General features: G+C 40.8%; 1 protein-coding gene across 4 annotated transcripts in view; it reads left to right on the top strand.

Annotated features, from left to right (window-relative positions):
• PRICKLE2 (prickle planar cell polarity protein 2) overlaps positions 1-24707 on the top strand; it is a 358266-nt gene that overhangs the window by 257419 nt on the left and 76140 nt on the right. The window lies entirely within an intron of this gene.

Here is a 24707-nt window from a genome sequence, read left to right as displayed (position 1 = left end):
TAGATGAAATGAACTTGGTTTCTTTCCATTTCATTGCATTTTTCTCAGTGATATGCAGCCTCTACTTTATATTTCTCAGTATTTGGAATTTTCTCTTCCACCAGCTTCATTGTTGGCTGAGAAGCCCCTGCTGTTGGCTGGACATTTTCATGATCTTCTCTGTGCATCTTTTAGATACAGGTTTACCAGTATCTTAAGTGTTTAACTACAATTCCTTTCCTTTGACACAGAAAGTATCTTGCTCTGGAGATCTTTATATCTGATGGAATGTTTTGAAGTTTAAAAAAACCCTGAAATTTTAACGTAGGAACTTTAGATGTGATCATAATTTCGGATAAAGTTCTTTTTTTAAAGACTTTATTTATTTATCCTTAGAGGGGGCGGGAAGGAGAGAAGGATAGAAATATCAATGCATGGTTGCCTCTTGTGAGTCCCTGCTGGGAACTAGCCTGCAACCCAGGCATGTGCCCTGACTGGAAATTGAATCGCGATTGTGTGGTTCACAGGCCTGCACTCAATCCACTGAGCTACACCAGCCAGGTAGATAAAGTTCTTTATGATTAAGGAAGACCCAATGATTTATCAACAATTTAAGGATAGGACCCTGATAATATCTCTTTGATTGGCCATTTCTCATTTTCTTCTTCCAACATTGAGGTTGCAAATTGGCTGATGAAATCAAACTCACAAGCAGGGGTTTCTTTAGTTAGTCAAGTGTTGTTTAAATTTTTGAATGAGTTTCCAATGCTTAATAACTAGGAACTTTTATTAAACTTTTTTAAAGTTTATATTTATATCTGGAAAATTTGAGGATCTGAAATCTCATTTCTGCCAGGATTGGTGTTTTGGCTATTGAGTCGAGAGCTGGCCATTCTTTCTACATGGAGTTTGATCTCTCCAAGTCACCTTAGTCTCCACCAAGCCTACTTCATCCCTTTGTGTCACCTTCCTAAACCCTACAGACACTTCAGTTTTGTCATCTCTAGTCTGGTTCTTACGATGGATAAAATATCTCAAAATAGAAACATTCGCAGGAAATAATCTGCATGAGAACTGAAGGGAATTCTGTGTTGCGTACTAGCAGGAAGAAATTAGAACATTTTCTGTTTGTAGGCTGAGGTTATATATTTTCTTCTGTTTCAGTAAGGATTGTATTATTAAAGAGTACATTTAAGAGGAATGGAAGTATATGAGTTTGTCTAGAAACTCAGATGAGGTGGTGGGTGACTGAATATCTTTGTTTGACATCACTGTTCTGCCCCCGGTACTCCAGCAATGAGTTTTCACACCTAAATCCATCTGTGAGGTTGTTTCGCTTTCTTGCTAACCTCATTTCCAGCAGCTTCTAAGAGACCCATCTTTCTTTTGTTCACTTTGCTTCCTGCTAAATTGGACCCTGAAATTTCAAAGGTAAGCTATTTTCAGTTCCCTGCCTAGGTAGATTCTTTTCTGAGATGTTTGAACGTCAGTCTGTGATGTTCAGATTCAGAGAAAATTTTCTGTTGAGCCGAGAACAGACAATTGCAGAAGCTAGTTCTTGGTAAAACTGACCAGTTCACAACATGAGTGCTTATGGCGTTTGGGAGGCCACTTTGACTCATCTGAAATGAGCATCTTTGGGAGAGTATAAAACAATGTTCTTTGATTTGTTTTGAAAGAAAATGATTAATGCTATTAAACAAGAGGTTTGAATTATGTCAGATGAAAGGCTATTCCTACTTCTTACAATTCTGTTGTTTTTTGCATGGTCTTCTCTATTTCCTACACTGACTCAAACCTCCATGACACAGGCCATTAGAAAGGGAAGTTGTTCTTCAGGGACTGTCTCTTCAAGTTATTAGAAAGGCTCTATATTTGTCTAATAAAATATGAGCCTATATTAAAGATATTTGAAGAGATCATGTTGCATGAAAGAAATGGGCTTCAAATTTTTTAATTATGAGATCTTTTAAAGTCTATAACTTACAGAACTGTTTATAGGTTTGAAGATTTTAAAAACCTTGTACAGTATGTTCTAAGACTAGAAAAGTTTGAATCATAAATGCCTTTCACTAGTAAAAATTCTGATGTTTAATATCATTTAGTTGTCTCTGGTTTCAGAAAAAGAACACTTTTCTTTCAAGAAAAATTATAGTAAGTTTAAATGCTTTGTACTGGAGGCAAAATACCAAAGACTAGTTAGGGTTGAGAGTAATGTGCTTTCATTTTTATTAGAAACCTTTCATTTTAGTCCCTGATTGTAGAGTTGGTAGATATACCTTCAGGTGATATTCTTTATTATTCTATTTCTTCTGAGAAATGCTTTCAATTAAATATAATGCAAAGGAAAGCCACCTCCCATTTTGGGATGTCTTCTTGAATATGGGCATTTAATTTTAGAAAAAATCTATTAGCTGTAAAACCCAGCTTTCTTAAGATAATATGAAAAATAATATTATATTTATTATAACAGATGATGGCAGAAAGCACAGCCATTTATCTTGTAATTTTTAATGACCGACCTGAAAATTCTTCAGGGAGGTTGCTCAGATCCTTTGCTTACTTCAAATGAGGTGTTTAGGGTCACGCAGAGAGCCCTGCAGTAGCAGAACAGAGGACAGGAGTTGCCCTGGTTGACCATCTGAAGTCATCTGTAAGACTCCAATTTCTCTTCAAACTTAAACAATTAGTATGTGCCCTGTCTCCTAGAGATGCTGTGGTTATAAATTTGTAGTACATAAAACCTCAGGAAAGACTTCGAAAATATTCAACGACTTATAAGAAAAGCAAATGGTGAGCATTGTTTCTCAGTCTCAGCACTACTGACATTTCCAACTGGATAATTCTTTGCTGTTAAGGTTTCCTGTGCACTGCAAGATGATTAGCAGCATCACTGGACTCTACCCAAGAGATGCCAGTAACATACACTGCCCCTCCCCCAGTGCTGGGATAACACAGCACGTCTCTAGACATTGCCCGGTGCCCTGAGGGGTGGATTGAGTATTACTGGGTGAAAGTGATATGAAGAGCTGGAGTATCCATTAGCAAAATTCTGGCCCAATCAAGACAAAAAAGGATGGCTCAATTCAACAAACATTTATTGAATATCTGCCATGTTCTAGTTGTAGCATAAAAGCAGCTTCCCTGTAAGGAGGTCAGGTGTTTGGTAGAGTAGAAGAAGTGGTGACCCGAGGCCACTTGAGCAGAGACCAGCACCCTCAGAGGCAGAGCGTGCCATCCCAGCAAAGAACTGGAGAGGTGTGAGTGGGCAGTGGGTGGGTCACCTTTTGTTCTCCAAAATAGAATTGCTTTTTTCCTTTTATAAAGTGAAGAACTCTTCATTTAAAAAAAAAGAAAATATGAAACTTCTAAGAAAGCAGATAAAAATCACTCAGTTATACCAACCAAAGAAAATCATTTCCCAAACTTTTTGCATGTATGTAACAAATACCGATGTATATGAGAGTACAATTCTGTTTTATTTTTGACAAAAATGTGATGATGCTATCCACTTACTGTGATTTTTTTCCACTTCATATTTTATGAAGTTTTTTCTCGCTCAGTATACTTAGATTCATATTGCCCTATGGAATGGATGGATGTGTGGTTGGTTTTCCATTGGTAGTTTCTCACCTGGAGCTGTATCACCCACCACTAGGGGGCATTTGGGAATGGATGTTTGGGGAGAGGTAGTTAACGTCCAAGTGACTGGAGGGCTCCACTGCCGTTTTAGTGGGTAGGAGCTTGGGATGCTAAACATCCTGGAGAGTGTCCCATATGAACCTGTACCAAGGAGAATTGACCCTTCCCAAATACCACGAGCACCACCATGGAGCAACTCTGAGCCAAAGGTTTGTTTTTGAATATGTGCACTTGCGGCTGCTTTCCTCGGTATTAAAGAAGGTGACAGCAGCCAACCTTCCTGTGCAATTGCCCGTTTCTCTCCTGAAGAACAGTTGCTGTGGGTAGAACAGTCACATGTAAAGCTCTTTAAGGCTTTAGATTTGTTGTGCCAAACTGCCCTTCAGAAAGGTGGTAACTGCTGCATCCTCTAGCTTTCATTGGGTCCACGTGGGTGTGGTTTTTGTATTAGTTCTTCTACTTGCTGATCCACAAAAGCCTGAAGAGGCCATCAGATTGTTTCTCCTGAGTGAATGTCCTTTCCGTCGATGTTCCGGATACTGCAAATGTCTGTGGAGGGTTCTCAAATAAAAATGTCCCCAAATCCTTGGTCTCCACTCGTTAGTAATTTCACATTGACCTTAACTGTGTTTCTGCATGTAAAGAGTGGTGATTAAGTTATTTGTCAATAACTCTCAGGTTTCATTTCAAACTATCCCAGGAAAGACGAAGCATTGATACCAGGAGTAACTGTCCAATTTTTGGTGTTCAAAGTATTCTGCCGTATGTGGCAAAAGGGACCATGTAATTCTACATAGAGATGGGACGAATTAGTTGGTTTAGAAGCCCTGTGAAGTCTCGAATATCTTTCCTGGGTATATATAAATTTCTTTGTGTGGATTTTAATTTAGCAACTGCAGCTCTTCCGTCAGGTGTCAGATTAAATGTGTATCTTCTCTGACCACCCCCGACTCCCCAAACCTGCTACGGCAGTCCTTGAAAGTTTCCTTTCTAGCATCCATCAGACTTGTAATTAGGTACCTGTTGGTGTAATTTTTTGTTTAGTGTTTGACTCTCCAACTTTGTTTCAAGATCCAGGAGGGCAGGGGTCTTGTCTGCTTTGTTTTTAGAATGCTCCCAGTATCTAGCACAGTGTCTGACATATGGCAGCCACCCAGCAAATAGTTTTGAAGAGCCTCTGAAGAACCAGAAGTATTCAGGATTGCATCACGTGAGAAAGCTAAAATACTTTAAACTGTGTTTCTCCGTAAAAAAATATTCTGTATCAATGATTTCTGCCCCACTGTACTTCTCTTAAAAGTCTCTGTCCTAAGGAGATTCCCTTGACCAATCTAACAGCTTCATAGATGTCTGAGGTTGCAAAGGGGCAGGAGAATGGTAGCATCTTTCGAAGGACTGTGCTCCAGCACCGACCAACCACAGTGCTCTCAGCTCCAGGACTCGGGCTTTGGGGCAGGGTTGGAGAGCTATGGATCTGGCCAAAGCCCTTCATGTGTCCACATGGAGGGACCATTGATGTCACCATCCCAATCCTGTGGCAAGAGCCTGGCTTCTGGAGTTAGGCAAATCTGGCCACTGCTCCATCCCTTTCTGACCTCAGGAAAGTTGTTCAACTTTCCAAGAGCCTCAGTTGACTCTTGGTAATGGTGGTGATCATGGAGAAAATTACTACACTGTCTTCAAACATTTGTTATGTGCCCACAAGCATTTTTACCTTTGCATGATTATTTAAATGTCATAACAACTTTATTTGGTAATTATTATTTCTGTCTCTCATTTAGAAATGAGTAAAGCAAGGCTCAGAGAACAATTCAATCTCAGACAACCCAACCCAGGAGTGGATGCTCTTAGAATTGTAGACTACAGGGCTGATCTGAGCCCCGAATGAAGAAGTGTGCAGTACAAAGATGCTTAAAAAATAATCCTAGTGTGGTGTCTGCACACAGAGCCACTCGAGAAAGTGGTGCGTCCTTTCCTCCCTTCATGTGAAGCCGTAGTAAGCAACACTGATTACTGTTGTCCTGCTGGGCAGGAAGGGGGAGAAGGAACTTTTGGCTGTTCAAGACAGAAGAAATTTAGGTGGGGATGGAGGAAAGGGATTAATTATAGATTTAACAGAAACCCTGGATTCTTTCTCAGCTGCCTCAAAGGCTTTTAACAAAATAATTTTGAATTCTGCCTTTATGGAGCCTTCCGATTCCCCAGGTTCTTGGTTGTGGAGTTGTTGTAAAAGTGCAACTTCATTCAAATGCAGTTCTGGCTCTGCAGAGTCAGGGCAACTTGGGCAGGGGCCCAGACAGAGGCACCCGACTCTGATGTCTCTGATGCCCCAGGTAGGCGTCAGGACTGGCTGCTGAAGGAGTGAGCTCTGCTACCCGCCTTACCCAGTGCCTAAGATCTGCCACATCACATTCCCCAGGCCTGTGAGGACTGAGTCACTCATGGTGCAAAGAGAGTCATCCCACAAAGAAGAATATGCTACAAACCTCCCTTTGGGATGAATAGTTCAGCTGGAGTGGCCCCTGGCACTGGCCTCTTAGTTTGCCATTCAGAGCCTCTTTGGTTCCATCTCTAATGCATGGGCTGATGGCTTCCTGGCAGCCTTCCAGTGGATTTTAGTCCTTCTAATGCAAATGCAAGGAATAGATCATAGACTATACTGGAGAGTTTTGTGGAAAATAAGTAGTGATTAGGCTTTTTTCATTCCCTCATTTACTTATTCAACTGATTATCTAATGTACACCTACTAAGTGTCAGACACTGTTCTAGACATTGGGGATAAAACAATAAACAAGGTAACTGAGGTTTCTGCTACATTGTAGTTGTAAGGGGGGTGTTGGAAACATGTAAATTAGAAAACAAATGATGAAGATAATTTGAGATTGTGATTTTAAAAAGAATCTGTTACTCATAGTGATATCAACTTTCAGTGAATGCTTACATGTGCCAGGCATTATCCTTGGTGCTTTCCAAGTGTTGTCTCATTTAATATAGTCTATGAAGAAAATACAGCCCCTTCTGTGATAACAGATATGAGCTGGGGTTTTGGAGGGATTGCTAGTTTAGACTGACTGGTCAGGACTGGCCTCTCTGGAGAGGAGATATTTGAGTGGCTACTGAATAACATGAAGAAGTCTGCCATACAGAGATCTGGCTTATTTTGAAATTACTCATTTGCATGAAGGTTGGAAGTCAACTAAAATCACTACCAACTTTGTATCTGCACAAAGAATTAGGGGAGAGTGTTGTTAGACGGTCTGGGGGAAAACGAATGCAGCCCATGCAGTGTCCAGGCCTCACTAAGGCAGCCATGGACCTGGGGGCTGGGGAGTCCCAAGTCCATGCTTGCCCTGCAAAGTCAGAGGAACCCCATCATCCACCACCTGCATGTTGCTGCCGCAGATGGAAATAAGGCAACAGAGAGTGTCCCTTTGGAGACTAAAAAGGTAACAAGGAATCCATATCAGAGCATGGCAGATAGTCCATATACATTTGTGTCTGCCCCTTTTGTCACAGGCCCGACCTTCTAAAATGTGAACCTGTTGGAAGGAGACACACATCATCTCGTTCACCACTATTGCTCAATGCCTATATAATCTGATACATATTACTCATTCAATAAACAAATGTTACACAAATAATGACATTTAATCCTTGTACAAAATCCCCCACTTTTCCAATGAATACCTTGCAGCTTAGGGAGGATCAGGAATTTGACCAGGTTGCAACAGCTGGTAAGAGGCGGAGCCAGGACTTACACCAGTTATCTGTTTTATCTGGTGCCCACTCAGGCTCTTCTTCCCCTACCCGCCTCTTCATGGAAATCCACCCAGGATATCAGATCTAAGGAAGCCGACTTGGCCTGTGTTAGGAGAGGGAGGAGCAGGTGTCACACAGGCCTCTTTCATTCTCAGTGGAAGGAAGTTTCTGCTCATCTCAGACTGATCCTGGTGACTAAGGCCTTCCTCGTTCCCACCTCCAGTTTCCCCATCGCTGTAGGAAGCAGGATGGCCCTGCCTTCGAAGGCTTCTTTTCCCACCAGCAATATCTGTTTATCTCTGGCTCTTCTCACTCCCTCATCCTGGCTGGGAGCCCAAATGGGGACAACTACATTTCCTCTACTTTCTCCCATGGCCCTCGCATTTCTGGTACAGTCCGTGTACCTAGGCACTCAACAATGGAATTTATTCCTTCAGCCAATATTTGTGGAGTGCCAGCTATGTGCCAGGCCCTGGGGGACAGCTAGCACCTACGAACCAGTATCTGTGCCCTTGTGGAGATGACATTCTGGAGGAGGGTACAGTCAGATTAACAGTTGGACTAACGAGACACTTTCAGATAGAGGTGTGTGCTGGGAAAGCAGTAAAAATGAGTGGTGGGGTCGAGCCCGGGTTGGCAAACTGTTTCTGTAAAGATAATAAATATTTTAGGCTTTGTGGGACATAAAAACTCTTCTTGCGGATACCAAACTGTGATGTTGTCGTGCAAAAACATAGACAATATGCAAATGAATGAGCATGGCCATGTGACAATAAAACTGTATTTACAAAAACAGGAAATGTCTAAATTTCATCTACAGACGGTAGTTTGCTGGTCCCTGACTTAGAGAATCTACTTTAAAAGGAAAAGGCACCTATAGAGAGGTGATACTTGAGCTGAGTTGTTACATGGAATGGTTGTTAAATTCTTCAGATTTAGTCAGCCCACTCCAGTGGTTTCCAGAGTACACTATTAACACCAGCAGCACAATTATCATGTGGGAACTTGTTAAAAAAATATTTCCTCAGGCCCTGGCCCAGACTTTTCTGAACCTGAGCTCTGGAGGTGGGCCCAGCAGTCTGTTTCAGCGGGGCCTTCAGGTGTTTCTGCAGCCTGCCCAAGTGGAGAACTGCTGTTGGGCAATGGAATACCCAGTGTTGGAAACCAGTAGGGCCAAGTCTTATCTCTTCCATTTACTAGCTCTGAGACCTTGGCTGCCCTGTAAAGTGAACAGGCTTATGTTTATATCTAAAGGAGCTGTAAGAATAAGTAGATTTCTGTAAAGAGCCTCGGAGATGCTGACACATAATAATTCCTCATTGAATGGTAACTACCATCATCACCCTTGTCATCATTTGGTCTTCAAGACACTGTAGCCATTTTGCCACAGGAAGTAACAGATGATGAGCCACACCCTTCCATTCCCAGCATCTAGCACCTGACTGGCTTCCCCTGAATGTGGCCTGAATGCAAGGGTGTTTATTAAAAGATAATTCAAAACGATTTTAAAATCCTTTTACTGGGCCTGCTTCCTTGGCTCTCTCCTTGGCCTGTGAGCCCAGAAGATGCTCTGGGACCATGAATTCCACAGCTGTGACTCACCACTGGGCTGGGGCCATAGTGCCAGGCACCCAGTTTTACCATTCATTTTCAGGCAGTTGGCAATTTTCTCTTTTTATGTGAGAAGCTATTTACATGCAGAAGGACAGAGGCTGAAAAATATGGGGGAAGGGAGAGGGTGACAAAGTAATTCATTTCTCTAGGCCTGGTGGGTGATTTAGTTCATAGGGAGGGAATACATAGTCTAATAACCCTTCTAAAAACCACATGAAAACCACTATTAGATGCACCAGCCATTTACAGTGTTCTTTGCAGTCTTTTTTTAAATATTTTATTTATTTATCTTTAGAGGGGAAGGGAAGGAGAGAAGGAGAGAAATATCAATGTATGGTTGCCTCCCGTGAGTCCCCTGCTGGGAACTGGCCCGCAACCCAGGCATGTGCCCTGACTGGGAGTCGAACCGCAATCGTGTGGTTCACAGGCCGGCGCTCAATCCACTGAGCTACACCAGCCAGGGTTTGCAGTCTTCATTTCATTTCCACATCAGCTCCTCAGCTCCTCTTGCTGAGCCCACAGATGGAATGTCATGGCTGCTACAGTGAGGCCCATGCTTCTCCACCTGGATTGGATGGAATTTCCTCTATGCCGCATCTCCAATGTTAGCCTTCACTGTCACTCACCTCAATGTTTTCAGTGTACTGTCAGAGATGAGTGGGGAAGGGAGGTAAGAAGGAAGTAGGAGACCCCTGAGTAGTCTTCTGAACAGTTCTCGGACAGCCAGTCACATGAATGATGCAGTGTTTATCTTGGCTTCAGAAATGCCCTGAGTCCTTGGATGGCAATGGGAAATATGCCTATGTGCACAACATTCAATAAAACTGCCTGTTAATGAATGTTTTCAACAGAGCTGTCGGAGGTGGGACGAGAAGCTGGTTTCAGGTTGAGGGCTTCTGCCAGATGAAGTCAGCAGTAGCATGGCCAGATTCCACCAGCAGGGTCTTGTCAAGGTTCACATGCAGAGTGTGAGGCCCAGGGAAGCCAAAGCTCATTTGCAAACGCAGGAAGGGAGATCTGCCACCGCAGTTCCCAGCCTTCAAGGCAGATGTCTTCAGCCTTTCCAGGGAATGTTTTCTGGGATCCTTGAGACTGGGAGTGGGCCTCTGGACATGGACTTCTTGCATTAGTTCACAGCTGCACACCTTTCTGCTGACTGAGCTGCTGACACTGGGGGCTGCTGTGAGAGTTGATTTACTGTTAACGTGATCTCCTCTGCCTTATGCCTCATGAGATATTTTGAGTAGTTTGGTGTGATGGTTAGATGAATCTACCATCAAGTCAGCTAGTAACTAACTTCCTCCATCACTCCATCTATCTCCCCATCAGCTCATTCATTTGCTTGTGCATTCAGCCATTTTTTCACTCCACAGTTGCTTACTAAGTACCATGTGTGAAGCCCTTATTCTAAATGTGATTTTGGTGTGGTTGCATTCCAGGTTCAGTGTAAAACTGGAGTTTCTGAAACTCCGACTTTATGTTGTGCTTTGTGCATTATGGAGTAGTCACAGGTACACGTAGAAAGTCTCTCCTTGTGGAAGACCCTCACAGACGTCAGGCTTTGTGCTGGTCTCCCATAGCTTCTGAGCTCGTAGTGTTCAAGAGTGCAAGCTTTGACACTTACTAGCTCTGTATTCAAATTGGCCAAGTTAATCCACCTCCATGAGCTTTCCTTTCATCATTTGAAAAATAAGAATGTTAATACCTAACTACAGTGTGGTTGTGAGGATTAAAGAAAACAATACCTTAAGCATGGGGCTTTAAAAATGGCAGCTTTAAGGTTTCTTTTAAATAGCCAGAAACAACCCAAATGTCCATCAACAGATGAATGGACAAACAAATTGTGTTATATCCACATGGTAGAACACAATCTATAATAAAAAGTAATAAACTCTTGCTATTTGCAACACCATAAGCGAATCTTAAAATCATTATTCTGAGTGAAAGAAACCAGACCAAAATAAAGTATATAGTTTCGTATTCTATTTATATGAAACTCTAGAAAATTTAAACTAATTTGTAGTGACAGAAAGCAGATCGGTGGTGGTTACTGGGTTGGGGAGGGGGAGAGTGGGAGGGAGGAGTTTAAAAAAGTCAGAGGAAACTTTTAAGGGTACTAGGTATTTTCACTATCTTGCTTATGCTGATGGTTTTATGAATACTGTATATGTATATGTCAAAACTTATCAAATTATATACTTTGAATATGTACAGCTTATTATAATTTGCATGCCTCAATGCAACGATTGAATGAAGTTTCTCTTTAGCAAACAGAAAGGTAAGTATGCGGTCTTATGTCAATGAGGTGTCTCCCTAAGCTTCCATAGTTGCCTCAGGAAGTAACTAAACCTTTGGCCAGGAAACACTATTAGAAAGAATTGCTCAGTACTAATTATTCATAATAAAAAGGAGATTTGGGACAGAAACTCATCAACATCCAGATGGATGGCACCAAAGAGCCATTTCCACAGACAGGCTTCTTTCATCATCTCTGTCAGTTCCCTAGATGTGCCTAACCTGTAGTTGGCACTCGATAAATAGTGACGGTAGCTGTTGCTGCTATGGCAATTAAAAAGACTGATTAAAACTCAATGATCAGATCTTGCGAAAGGACGCTAATTATCCAAGCAATTTCTGAAACCACGTTTCCTGAAAGGAAAAGATAAATTCCTAAGCTCTTCGCACGGGAGGGGATCAGAGCTGCCACATGTGGCCGTGGGGTCTGTGCACTGCAGAGAGGTGCCTGGACAAAGCGGTGTTTGGAGGCTGATATTCTCCTGGGCTCCGATGCCTCCCCAAAGGAGGAGTGCATTTTTTTAAACATTTAAGACACTTCAGAACTTACCTAGTTATGGTGCTGTGCTCTGTCTATCAAGATTGGGGGCTTGCCTTTTCCAATTTGTAGTTGGAAAGATATCTTTTTCTAATTTCACAAAGGTCACCCTGGCTGGTGTGGCTCAATGAATTGAGCACCAGCCTGCAAACCAAAAGGTTGCTGGTTCGATTCCCAGTCAGGACACATGCCTGGATTGCTGGCCAGGTCAGGTTCCCCCATAGAGGGCATGTGAGAGGCAACCACACATTGATGTTTCTCTCCCTTTCTTTCTCCCTCCATCCCCCTCTGTCTAAAATAAATAAATACAATATTTTTTAAAAATTTCACAAAGGTAATAAAAAGTCTAGCAGCTATCAAGAAAAAAAAACTATTAACATTAGTTAGCCTAGATCAATGATGACTTTGCATTTCTTCTCTGCAATCCTGGGGTTCTGGGAAATCTCCTCTCTGACTCTTGACAAAAAGTGTTGGGAAGAAGGTGGGTCTCCATCCTCGCTGGCATTGAGTGATTGATGTGAGGAGGAGGGCAGGTTATGATTTCCCTGGTTTCTATGGTCCAAACTCTGACTACTGGCTTCTTTTTTGTTCTCTTCTTCCTCCCCCATCTTTTAGCAAATCATTACAAGTATCATAACCTTTGATAAAGACAGGCAGAGAAAGGAACTGAAATGCAAACCAACTGTTTGTGCCAACCACTTAGGAAAGGGTCAAGTCAAACTCTGTGGATAAATTTGAGGTTGTATTTATTGTGCGTGATTTTGAAGTATGCATCCTCTCCTGGACCCCATTGCTGTGTGGATAATCGAGAATTCATCTGGATGAAGGTGAACATCACATGAGAAACAGTTCTGCTAAAATATGGTCATGAGTGATCTTTCCAGAGCATAGTGATTAAAAACCATGGCTGATTTATCAGACACACTGGGAATCAGACCCACCCCTGCCACTCTCTGGCTGTATTTGTGACTGGAACAAGTTATTTTACATGGGTGAAGTCATGGTTTCTCTTCTATAACAAGAAGATAGTAATGTAATGGTCCCTGCCCTATAGGACAACTAATACAGTACCTGACACGTCAAGGAACATTAGATCTAGTTACTGATTGGAAAGCCAGTTAGTGGAAAAGCCAATTGGAAAGGCCTGTCTAGGAAAAGAGGTTCTGAGTCTGAACCTCTTATTCAGAGATTTGGAGGGAGGGAGGGAAGATCTACAGAAATAAGACTGTAGAAATTATTGTACCTAAATCTTGTGTTGGATATTTAAGAAAACAATCTCAGAAATGTGTATGTCTTGAACATTGTCACATAGAGCTAGAATTTAGGAAGTAGAGTTAATTTATATTACTGTTGCCCTTATAATATCTGAGGAAAATGCCCAAGGACTAGACCAGGAGAATACACAGAAAAGGAGGCTTTCATGTCCGGAAAGAGTTAGGCATCTGAGAAGGTCAGTTTTAGACAGTTTTGTATCTAAGTGGCCTGGACCGAGTTTCTTAGCACCTTCTAGCTTCTGTTCCCCATTTGGGAAATAAGAACGTGAAATCTTTTCTTCCCAGTATAAAGTAAGAATGATCCACATAATGTTTCCAAATTGTTAGAAGAAAAGGCAATAGGGTAAATGGACAATAATTACTATTGATTCATTAGCAGCCATCATAATTTTAGTCTTTTTGATTTTTTTAATACCTGAGAGAGGCATCTTAAAGTCTCTGATTATGTTTATAGATTTTTCTTCTATTTCTTTTTTTTGGCTGTATATATTTTGAGGCTTTATTTTTATATGTCTTCAAGTTATGATGACACTATATTTTTTATAGTTTTCCTTTCATTATATTTCAACATCCCTTCCTATAATTTGTTAGGATTTAACTTATCTTAACATGAAGATCTATTTTATGGTTCTTAAAAAGCTTATGAACAGCTGCATTAGTAATATTCTCCAGGAATATAAATAGTGAACTGGTGGTTATTACAAAATAATCAACAAATTGTATCACTAATGATTTTGAAATAACTGAGATCTATTAACCAATTATAACATCCCCTTATCTTTTCCACTCTTTCATTTCAAACTTTCCTTGTAGGTTTATTTTAACTAAGCAGTATATGATGGATATTGTTTTTCTTTTTAATCCAAACTGATAATCTGTCTTTTAATTGATGTGTATATTTGCTTTTAATATGGTAACTTCAATAATTATTATTAAACAGTGTATTACTAAACACTTTTTTCTGTTTTCTGTTTACCATCTTTGCTCCCCTGCTTTTTCCTATTTTTGTGCCTACTATTTTTTGGTGAAGTTTCCCCAGTTTCCTTCATTTTTCTTTACTTGTTGAAAAGCTATAGAACACATTTCTATTCTTGTAGTGGGTACCCCTTAGTTCTTAGCATCCAGCCACACTGGATTCCTTGCCCCTCTTCAAACACCCCAAGCTTCCTCCAGCCTCAGGGCCTCCACACTGCTATACTTAATACCTTCTTTCCCCACTTCATCCATTCTCTTTTTAAAATAAATTTTATTTATTTATCTTTAGAGGGGAAGAGAAGGCGAGAGGGAGAGAAATATCAATGTATGGTTGCCTCTTGTGAGTCCCCTGCTGGGAACTGGCCCGCAACCCAGGCATGTGCCCTCCTGATTGGGAATCAAACCGCGATCCTGTGGTTTGCAGGCCCGTGCTCAAACCACTGAGCCACAGCAGCCAGGGCATCCATTCTTAACAAATGCCCAGTTATTTGGTATTTCTGTTTTCCTTCTAACAATGACAGGGGCCTGATGTGATATACCTTTCAGTGCCATTTCTCAGATTACTTACAGAAGATTTTTCCTTCCATCCTGAATAGCCTTCATTTCAATATAATTCTGAGCCACCTTACCTGACTGAATCCAGATTTGCTCTGGCCTAAGTAAATATAATTTTGTACAGTTTCTCTTTAAAATGAAGTCATCTGAATACTAATAATTTTAGGATCATTTCATGTCTTCACATCTTTGTTTTTTTCCTTTAACATAGAGAAGAACTGATTCTGAAACACTCCATTTTAATGGTTCTATTTCCTAAAAATATACAGAACTTTTTTCCCCTTTTATTTTATTTCTTGAATATTTCCAAAAGAGGTCTAGGGGAGCTTTGACTAGGGTAAGTAAAACAGGGTAAGGAAAGGTCTAGGCAGCAGTGGAGAAGGAGGTCATTATCCCTGAAGAACAGGGCTGAAGGCCACTACTAAACTGGGTAGTGTCCCTGGGTAAACGTGCACTGATACCTACTGGTTTTTGGATGACACTGTGACAGTGTGTGGGTAAGCATTGTTTTAAACTAGATGTCACAAATGTCAGGATGCGGCACAGGGCCTGCCCAGACATGCCTATTAGGGTCTGAGCCCAGTTGATTTTGAGTTCTCTTCTCTTGCAATCATTAACTAATACGTGCGGTTGCTTCTCAGGCCACTTCAAAAGCAATCAGATGGCCTTGTCATGAGCTAGGAAGAGATGCTACATAATGGGAATTCTGTGATCTGTAAAATACTGAGTTAATGCCCCGAGGCTGAAAATGCAGGAGAGATCACCCCGTTGTCAGGGGTGATTTATCGCACAGTCTTCTAGGTGGAAACACATTCTGAACACTAGTTCCCGGGTCCTCTCATTTGTTACAGAGTCTAAGGGCTGGGGCCAGAGCTTCCCAGGTATTCTCTAATTGTCTCAGGAAAAACAGAAGGAAAGTTGCTTGTTAAAGGACTTAAATGTAAATGTCTGACTCATTCCCCCACACCCACTGATTTGCACCATCATTTCAAAGAACATTCGTTCCCAACATACAACAAAAATCACTCTCTGCTAGTCAAATTCGTAGAGAGACAGAGAGAGAATGGTGGGGGAACTGGGCAGATGGGTAGTGTTTGATGGGTATGGAGTTTTACTTTGTGAAGACGAAAGTTCTGGACATGGCTGGTGGTGATGGTTGCCCAACAATGTACTTAACATCATTTAAAAATGGTTAAGGTGGCAAATTTTATGTTATGTGTATTTTACCACAAAGTAAATAAGTATCTAAAATAGAATAAAATAAAATTTAAAGACGTAGTCTGGGAATTGAAGCAGTCCCTTCACGGACTACACGACCTTTGTTGAGGGTGAACCTGAGCACATTAACTTCTCTGGCATAGACCTAAAAGTAAAAGACTTTGTCAAGCCTGAGTCAGCTCAGGGGACCCTTACTGTGTAATGTACACATAGAACATTCAAAGAGCACATGCTTCCATATAAGGTGGTTGCTTTCTACCTTCTTTGGAATTCCAACCGGTCCATGTGGCTTTCATGATTAATAGCCACTCTAGCCTGTTTATTATTCAAGGTTTTAACAGGAATCACAAGCTTGAAGAATAAACTGCGACTGCACTGGTCACTGATTCATCAAATGCGCAGGGCAGTGGTAATCCTGTGACTGGTTTTGGAGACAGTGGGGTGAAGAGGGACGAGCATGAACTTTGAGATCAGACCTAAACTTAAATCCTGGCTCAGTCTCTTACTCCTGAGAAAGTTAAATACATTGTAATCTAGTCAGCCATCATTTTTTATGTATTTAAGTATCAGCAAATTCACCTATCTGTTGAAATTTGCTTGTACCCAAAATCAATATTCACGGCATTCTCAAAGTCATTCCCAGATATCTACAGAGGGGCAAGCATTTTCATGGGACCACATGCATGTTGCCAGCATGTTGTTCTACTTTTGTTTCATCTCTCATACAATAAGCAAGTGTGCTTCTCATCTTCTATTTAGTACCCAGGTTTTTGCTTTGCACTTTTGTTGGGGATTTTGCTCTTTAAAATGGCCCCCAAACTTAGTGCTGAAGTGCTGGTTAGTGTTCCTAAGAGCAATAAACCTTTGAGATACCCTATGGAAAAAATATGTGTGTTAGATAATCTTTGGTCAGCGTGAGTTATTGTGCTATTGACTGTGAATTCAGTGTTAATGAATCAACAATGTGTATTAAATAAGGTGTCCTTAAATAGAAACACACATCAAGCAAGGACATGGATTTATCCATTGATAAAAATGTCGTGACCAAAGGCACATTCAGGAACTTCTTCCTGTAAGAAGCAGGGTTTCCCTGAGAGCAGTGCCTCAATAATCATTGCTTCCATGTTCGCTGTGGTTTTACAGAACATACCCACCACAAATGACAAGAACTAATGGTACTTCCCTTTCTAAAAGGTAATCCATTGCTCACACATCACTCCATTCTTTTCCAAAGAAGATATGGCGATGACCAATAAATACAAGGAAAGATGCTCAATATCACTAGTCACTAGGAAAATACAGATCAAAACCACAATGAGATACCACTTAACACCTACTAGGATGGTTATAGTTTTTTTAAATGCAAAATAACAAGTATTGGCAAGGATATGAAGAAACTGGAACCCTCACACATGGAGACTGCTGGCGGGAATGTAACACACTGCAGCCACTGTGGACACAGTGTGGCGGTTCCTCAAAAGCTTAAACAGAATTACCTTATGACCCAGCAGTTCTACTCCTAGAAATTTACCCAAAAGAACTGAAAGCAGAGATTCAGTTACTTGTACGCCAGTAGTATTACGATGGTCAAAAGGTGAAAACAACCCATGTCCATAAGCATGTGAATAGATAAACCAAATGTGGTATACTCACGCAATGGAATGAAATCCTGACAGTGCTACAGCATGAATGAACCTTAAAAGCCTTATGCTAAATAAACCAGACTAGGTTAATTTATAAAGAAAGAAAGTAGATTAGAGGTTACCAGGAGTTGGGGGGAGGAAGAAATGAGGAATTGCTGTTTAACAGGTAGAGAGTTTCTGTTTGGGGTAATGAAAAAGTTTGGAAATAGAGTTTTAATGGTTGCACAACACTGTGAATGTCATTAATGCCACTGAATTGTACATTTTAGAATGACTGAAGTGGCAAATCTTATATATGTTTTACCATAGTAAGAAAAGCTTTTTTTTTAATTAAGAAAACAGGTGTGGTGCAAAACTGGTGCCATTTTGGTGGTGTTTGTCTCCGTGGCAAAATCTAGCTCATCCCACCTGAACCTTCCTGTCTGATTCTCTAAAGTGGCATAATATAGAACAGTTAGAGCTTTATGGCCATATCTAACATTGAACCTGCAGGCCAAGGTATTAGCTTCCTTGCTCTTTAAGCCTCTCAGAAGAGGGAAGACTAAATGCGTACAGTTGTATCCTTGACACATTTGAAACTTAATGAGGCAGGCAGTGTAACCCAGGCTGAAAGTGGCCATGGTGGTCAGAAATACTTACTTTGTAACATAAAAGTGAGCTTCTCAGTTTCATTCTTTTCCATGGGTTGCCACTTTTGGTTATTTTAATACGCAAAAATGAAAGTGCCTTAAATTAACTGACTGCAAACAAAGATCACCTGTATTTTAAAATGGGTTTCCAACAATGCTCTGTGATCAGCAAGCTCTATTTAATACAGAATTCTTCTTGGAATCATAACATGTCATTAGGCATCACACTGGACAACTAAAAAGTTGAATTTGTCCTCGGATTTCTTCTGTTGCTGCTTCCTAAATTTTCTTCAGAATGGGTTTACATGACATTGTGAATCTGTAGTTACTAAAAATAGAGGGAGAAAATGGAGCAGCTAGTTATGTTGTATGTGAAATATAGAATCAAAAACAATGATTTAACACATAGAAAAGATACTGCGTAGGAAACTCATAAGGAGTTCACCTAGGAAAAAAGGTAATTCAAAAATCAGGTATTATTAGGGACACTATGGCCAGGTGTTCACCCAATATTAGTGTCTCCTCCATTCTCACTGACAAAATCTGATTTTATTCAGGGAAGCATCATGCTCAACTAAAAATTACATTTCCCAGCTTAGCTTGGAGCTAGGTTTAGCCAAGGAGTTATAAATAGAAGTAGGACAGCACTTCCAGAAAATCTCTTTAAACATTATTGATCCAACTGAGAGATAGGTCTTTTGTCCCTTGCCCTTACCTTTGTTCTTGCCTGGAACAAGAACATGATCGCTGGCGCTCCAACAGCTATTTTGTGATTTTTGAACATAGATACTGTGAATTCTTAGGATAGTGGCACAAAATGATGGAAAGAGCCTAGATGCATGATTGTTTTTTACAAAATGTGATCTCAGCTCTAGACGACTATACTTAGATTATTATTACCAGCAGCCCAGTGCAGCCCTAATCTCCAGGGCTGATCTCAGGCCTATTGATCTAGCAGTTACATACAGTTTTGCAGTTAACAGGGTATTTTCATTCTATCACCACCTTTGACCTTCACAATCCTGTGAGATGAGTGCAATTATTCTAGGCTTACGGATGATGACACTAAAGCTCAGAGAATTTAGAAAACTTGGCTAAGGTTGCAGTTTTAGCATTTATCATACTCAAGACTCAAACATTAAACATCAAACACAGCTTCTTTCTTCCCTGTTTTAGGCAACTGGTAACATAATTGATGTCTGAGTAGCTATCACAGAAGTGGAGAATCTTTTTTTTTTACTTTATAAGAACCTACTCACCTACTAACGTACAGTTGACCAATCACATGCTAACTTACAAAAAAGAGGGAGGGTTTTTCGTTGTTGTTTTTCTTCTTCCTGGAGACCTACAATATGTTCAACTCACATCCTTTTTGACTTCAGAAGAAAAAACAAACCAGCCAATACATAAATGACCTTAAATGCTTTTCATTTTGGCTTTATGCCCAGGGATTTTAAAAGGAAACAAGGGAAGAAAGGAAAAGAGACATAAAGAAAGGGCAAAATTCTGGGGGAAAGAAGGGAGAGGATATGGAAAAGACTAGGAGACTGAAAGCTGTGAATATTTGTAAGTATATGTCAGCCAAGATAGATAACTTGGCTTCATGAGCTACTTGCTAGAACCATTGAAGGCAGAGTAGACAGATAGTTGTCATCATTCCCTTTGCCAACAGTCTCTAGGTCTTTGCAGCTCTTCTGTTCTTTTCTTTTTACCTTTTTAAAGAGAGTTTGCCAAAGAAATTGACTGTGTAAGTTTCTGCCAGAAATTTGCTGGAACTGGCTCATACAGTATCGCAAGATCCAGTTGGTCAGTTTTCAGGACTTTTGTAAGCCAGTTGTTAAATACAGCCATTTTTTTAACTTAATTATATAAAGTTAAAATGGAATTATATTAAAAACCCACGTAATACATAACAAAGTTCATCACTTCATAGTTCCTTTCCGATATGACTATTATCCGTGCTTTTGAGTCATGTAGTCTGTTCTGTCCATGTGGTGAATCCACTACTATACAGAGGTATGCTACAGTACCTTTCCTCCAAGCCCACATCCAAAGATGTCATGTCAGCAGCTTGCAGTAAGCCATAATGAGATTATTTACACCATTGAAATGGGCAAATGCCACAGATTTAGGAATTAATCCATTGTGTTCTGAAACTTTGTAGTATTTTTGTCTGCCTCTAATGGCTTTTGCATTAACTTTGCATTAGAGTCCTTTGCCTACATGTCTTATACACTCTACTGAAATATAACCTCCTTCAACCAGGGGTTGTTTCTTATTCATGTATAGATCTTTTCCCCATAAGCACTTAACAGTTCCTTGCAAACAGTAGACTGCTTTAGTCTGCTCTGGCTACAGTAACAAAATATCACAGACTCAGTGGCTTAATCAACAAACTTATGTCCTCACAGTTCTGGAGACTGAAAGTCCAAGATCAAAGTGCCTGGCAGAGTTGGTTTCTGGTGAGGGCTCGCTTCCTGGCTTGCAGACAGCGACCTTCTTACTGTGTTTCACTGTGCGTGTGCGCTCCTGGTGTTTCTTCCCCTTCTTATGAGGGCTTGAGTCCTTCTGATTGCAATCCCAGCTTTCTGATCTCCTTTAATCTTAATTAGCTCCTTAAAGTTTCCAAATACAATTCCACTGGGGCTAGTGCCTTAACATAAGAATTTGCAGTGGTGGAGGGGCCACAATTCAGTCCATGACATAGGCGTTCATGACTTATGCGTAAAATTGCTTGAAAGCAAAGAAATACAGAACCTTCACTGTGTGCCTTTCTCTGTGCTAGTTACATTTTATCACCTGAGCCTCATAGCATTGCTTCAAGTGACATACAGAGGTTGGCAAAAGTAGGTTTACCATTTGTATGGAAAGACATGCAAGTTATGGTTATATGATTTTACAGGAATAAACTGTGTTTTGTGTACTCACAAGTGTAAACCTACTTTTGCCTACCCCTGTATTATTGTCCCCATTTAACAGAGGGAGGTGTTGACTCTATAAGAGGTTAAGTAACTTGCCCAACTATGTACAGATGGTAAGTGTTCAATCCAGTATTCAGACCCAAACAGTGTGACTTCAGAATTCCCACACTTAACCACCACAGGCAATTGCCATCCTGTTTTTTTTTCATACACATGTATGTGTGTATTTTGTCTAATAACAGTATTGAAAGGGTTACCCAAAAAAGTAAGCAGCTGTTGGGGGATTTTTAGTAGGGCATATATGCAAATGTACAGACATTCTGCAAAGAGGGTTCTGGTAAAACTGGGTGGGAGAGTCTTTTTGTAATTACAGCATAAAGGAAAAGTGCTTAACTACACATTCTTTCATTTCTGGGACCTTTCCTTTAAGACAAGATAAAATAAGTGACTGTCAGATCCAAACTAACTGGAAAATATTTCTAACTAAACATTGAGCTTTAATAGTCTGAATTTAAAAATTTAAAGACTGAAAGGTTTGGAAAGGGAGTAAGCCAGTGAGAGAAAGCAGACCTAGGAAAAAACAACTCACATGCTTTAGAATCACTGTCCCTGCTTAGGACTCAATGCAATTATTTTATTCCATTCGTCCAAACAACGTTGACTCAGCTTGAAAGAAATTCTTTGGCTTCAAATACAAATGGGTGTTATTTTTGTCTTTTCCTCTTAAAGAATCTACACTGACAGTTCTTCATTCCATTCATCCTTCTTTGAGATTTTCCTCTGTCCACCCCACACTTGGGTGAAAAAGCAAGTGCCTTGGTAGAATGAAAGGGATGCTACGTGAGTTTTTCCTCCTGAAACTGCACCTGTGTATCCTCTTGCTTCACGTCCCTGTCCAAATCCTTTGTTAAACCAGGAAGTCACAAAGATGAGATTTGAATACACATAGCGTGCCTCCATTCAACAAACATTTGCTGAGTACCTACTAAATGTGAGACCCTCTTCTGGGAAAATATGGTGAACAAAGTCCCAGGCATTCACTTTCTAGAAGCAAGAAAGAGACAGTGAACAAGTAGATTATGCATCAGCAGTTGGTAAGAGCTTTGAAGAAAAGTAGGTTAAGGATTTATCAGCACATTTTGGTCCAGATCATTCTTTACTGTGGGAGCTATCCTGTGCATTGTAGGAGGTTTCTCAGCATCCCTGGCCTTGACCCACTATATGTGAAAAGTGCATGTGTGCATGCACTGCCAAATGTCCATTGTGTGTCAACAGTAGTCCTTGATTGAGAAGCACAGGTCTAGAGATATGTGGGTGCTAATTGATTAGTCAGGGAAGACCTCTCTTGTAAGGTGACCTTTGAGCAAAGACTGGGCACAGTGAGGATGGGCATCATGTAAATATCTGGGGGAAGGATGTTCTCGGCAACGGTAATGCTAGTGCAAAGGCCCTGATGTGAGAGGATAGTAAGGAGGCCATAGTGAGCAGGATTGAACAAGAGGACGATAGGACGTGATATGGTCAGCCAGGTGTTAAAAGAGCAAGATCGTGGTCCTATAGTAAGGACTCTGGCTTTGAAGCAGAAGGGGCTGGGAAATCATCAAGGGTTTTGAGAAGAATAGTGGCATGACCTGGCTTATATTCAAAGAAAGTTGTTCTGGCTACAGAGTACAGAACCAACTGTGGGGACACAATGGCAAAAGGCAGCATTCAGAGGAGCCAAGGTGATTATCCTAGAGAGCACTCAGGCCTGAGTAGACAGGTTGTGAAGGGCTAGGAGAAGTGACTGGAATCTGGATATGTTGTGAACCTACATCTCACACAATTTGCTGTTCAATTAGATATCAGCTGTGAGCAAAAAAAAAAAAAATGTATATGGGGAGGAAGTGTTTGAAATACTCCTCTTTGAAAATAACCCAAACGAGCTTTCCTTTCTGACTTTTGCTCCTAATCCTATGGGACTTTAAGCATAATGGAAACATTGCTTAGCCCTTAGATTTTAGACTGTTATATCCTAAATTACTTCCTGAGTAAACAAATTAAAATTATAATGTGGGTCTCCTGGAGAAATAGAAAGGAGCCAAACTCAGTACGATTTTGCCTCTTAGATGCCACTTAACAGCACTTTTCTTCTATTGCTTGGGGAATTAAATTCTGGAAAGTAGGGGCAAAATGAGCAAACAGGCCCTCCAGAGCAGCCCATCACCAGTGGCTCACAGCTTCAGTACCACCCGATTGTTCTCCAGGACCCCGTTTGGGAACTAATGTGCACTTTTCATGAAAATCTCCACGTGCTGCAAATTCAGGCAGCATCACTTTTCTCTGTAGCGCCTGCCTTCTGAGACTTCAGGCGTGGTCTAGATATTGCCTCCCCAAATTGAAGTAGATTAACTGAGGTTCCGCACTTCTCAAACCGTAGGAGAGGGAGAATGTGAAATAAAGGTCCAATCTTCCAGTTAGAGTCTAGGTTAAGATGGGCTTTTATAAAACCTTCTAACTGTGTCAGCCTACGTCAAAGATTATACTCCAGGAGTTTTTACCTTTAAAACCTGTGGAGTAATGTTTGCTTGGTTTTTAAAGCAGTGTTTCTCCTGGCGTAATGTGAGGTATTTATTAAGGGTGTAGAATTCTGGGCTCCTTTTCAAACCCAAAAGGATGAAAATGGGAATAATGGTCAATAAGGGCCTCAGATGATTCTGGAGCATGCTAACATTTGAGAACCACTGCTGTGCCATTTAGGAATTACATTCACTTCCTAGTAATCAAGGCTATAAATAAAGAATTAGTTTATTTCTCTCACTGGTGAAAGAAGTTCAAAGATAGGCAATCCAGGTCTGGTATGGTGGAACCAAGGTATAATAAAACACTTCCATTCTTAAGGTTACTCAATGGTACAAGGTGGCTGTTGGAGCTCCAGCCATTGTATTTACATTCCAGACAGGAAACGGGAAGAAGGGAGAATAGGCAAAAAGGGACTTTGCCAACTGCTCCGCATTCTTTAAAAGAGCAATCTCAGAGGTCACATCCTTATGTATTAATTGACCAAAATTTATTCACGTGACCACTTGTAGCTACCAGCTTGGTGCAGAAATATTGTTCTTAGCTGGGCATATTGATGGTCAGAGTAAAATAATGATATGTTTATTAAGGAAGAAAGAAAAATGGATGGTGGGCAGCCATATCTATCACAACTCCCTTACACCGTCATGCCGTGGTGTCATAGAAAGGCTGTTTAATTTGGAGTACATCACTTTTTACTGACTGCTAAGTTTATTTTGGGCCCTGTGTTGGTTATTTTATGGAGAACAGCAAAAGAACACATATTCATCATTTCTGCAGTCATTCACACAAATGTATTAGGAATCTACTTTACCTGTTTTATTTTCTTCTCTCCTATCCTCTGCCAGTCTCTTTTCTTCCTGATAAGGAAAGCTAAGATTCCCTGATAAGCAGAATGGGTGGTGTTGGGGGGTGAAGGGGAGAGGGGCTGGGATGAGGAAGCCAAGTCCAAAGGTGGCTCTACCACTTCTTAGCTCTTCGATGCTCAATCTGATGAGTGTCACGTGCCAACCTCCAGGGGCTGGGGAGGGTTCACAAGATACTGTGTATAGAAACACTCGAGGCATAAGAGCCATTCAACAAATATGGTCATTGATCCCTTCTTT

This window comes from Sturnira hondurensis, unplaced genomic scaffold, assembly GCF_014824575.4.
Source record: "Sturnira hondurensis isolate 20B ecotype Veracruz unplaced genomic scaffold, ASM1482457v3 Scaffold0002840, whole genome shotgun sequence".
Taxonomy (NCBI): domain Eukaryota; kingdom Metazoa; phylum Chordata; class Mammalia; order Chiroptera; family Phyllostomidae; genus Sturnira; species Sturnira hondurensis.
The sequence above is the reverse complement of the archived record's forward strand: the minus strand, read 5'-3'. Positions and strand labels throughout refer to the sequence as shown.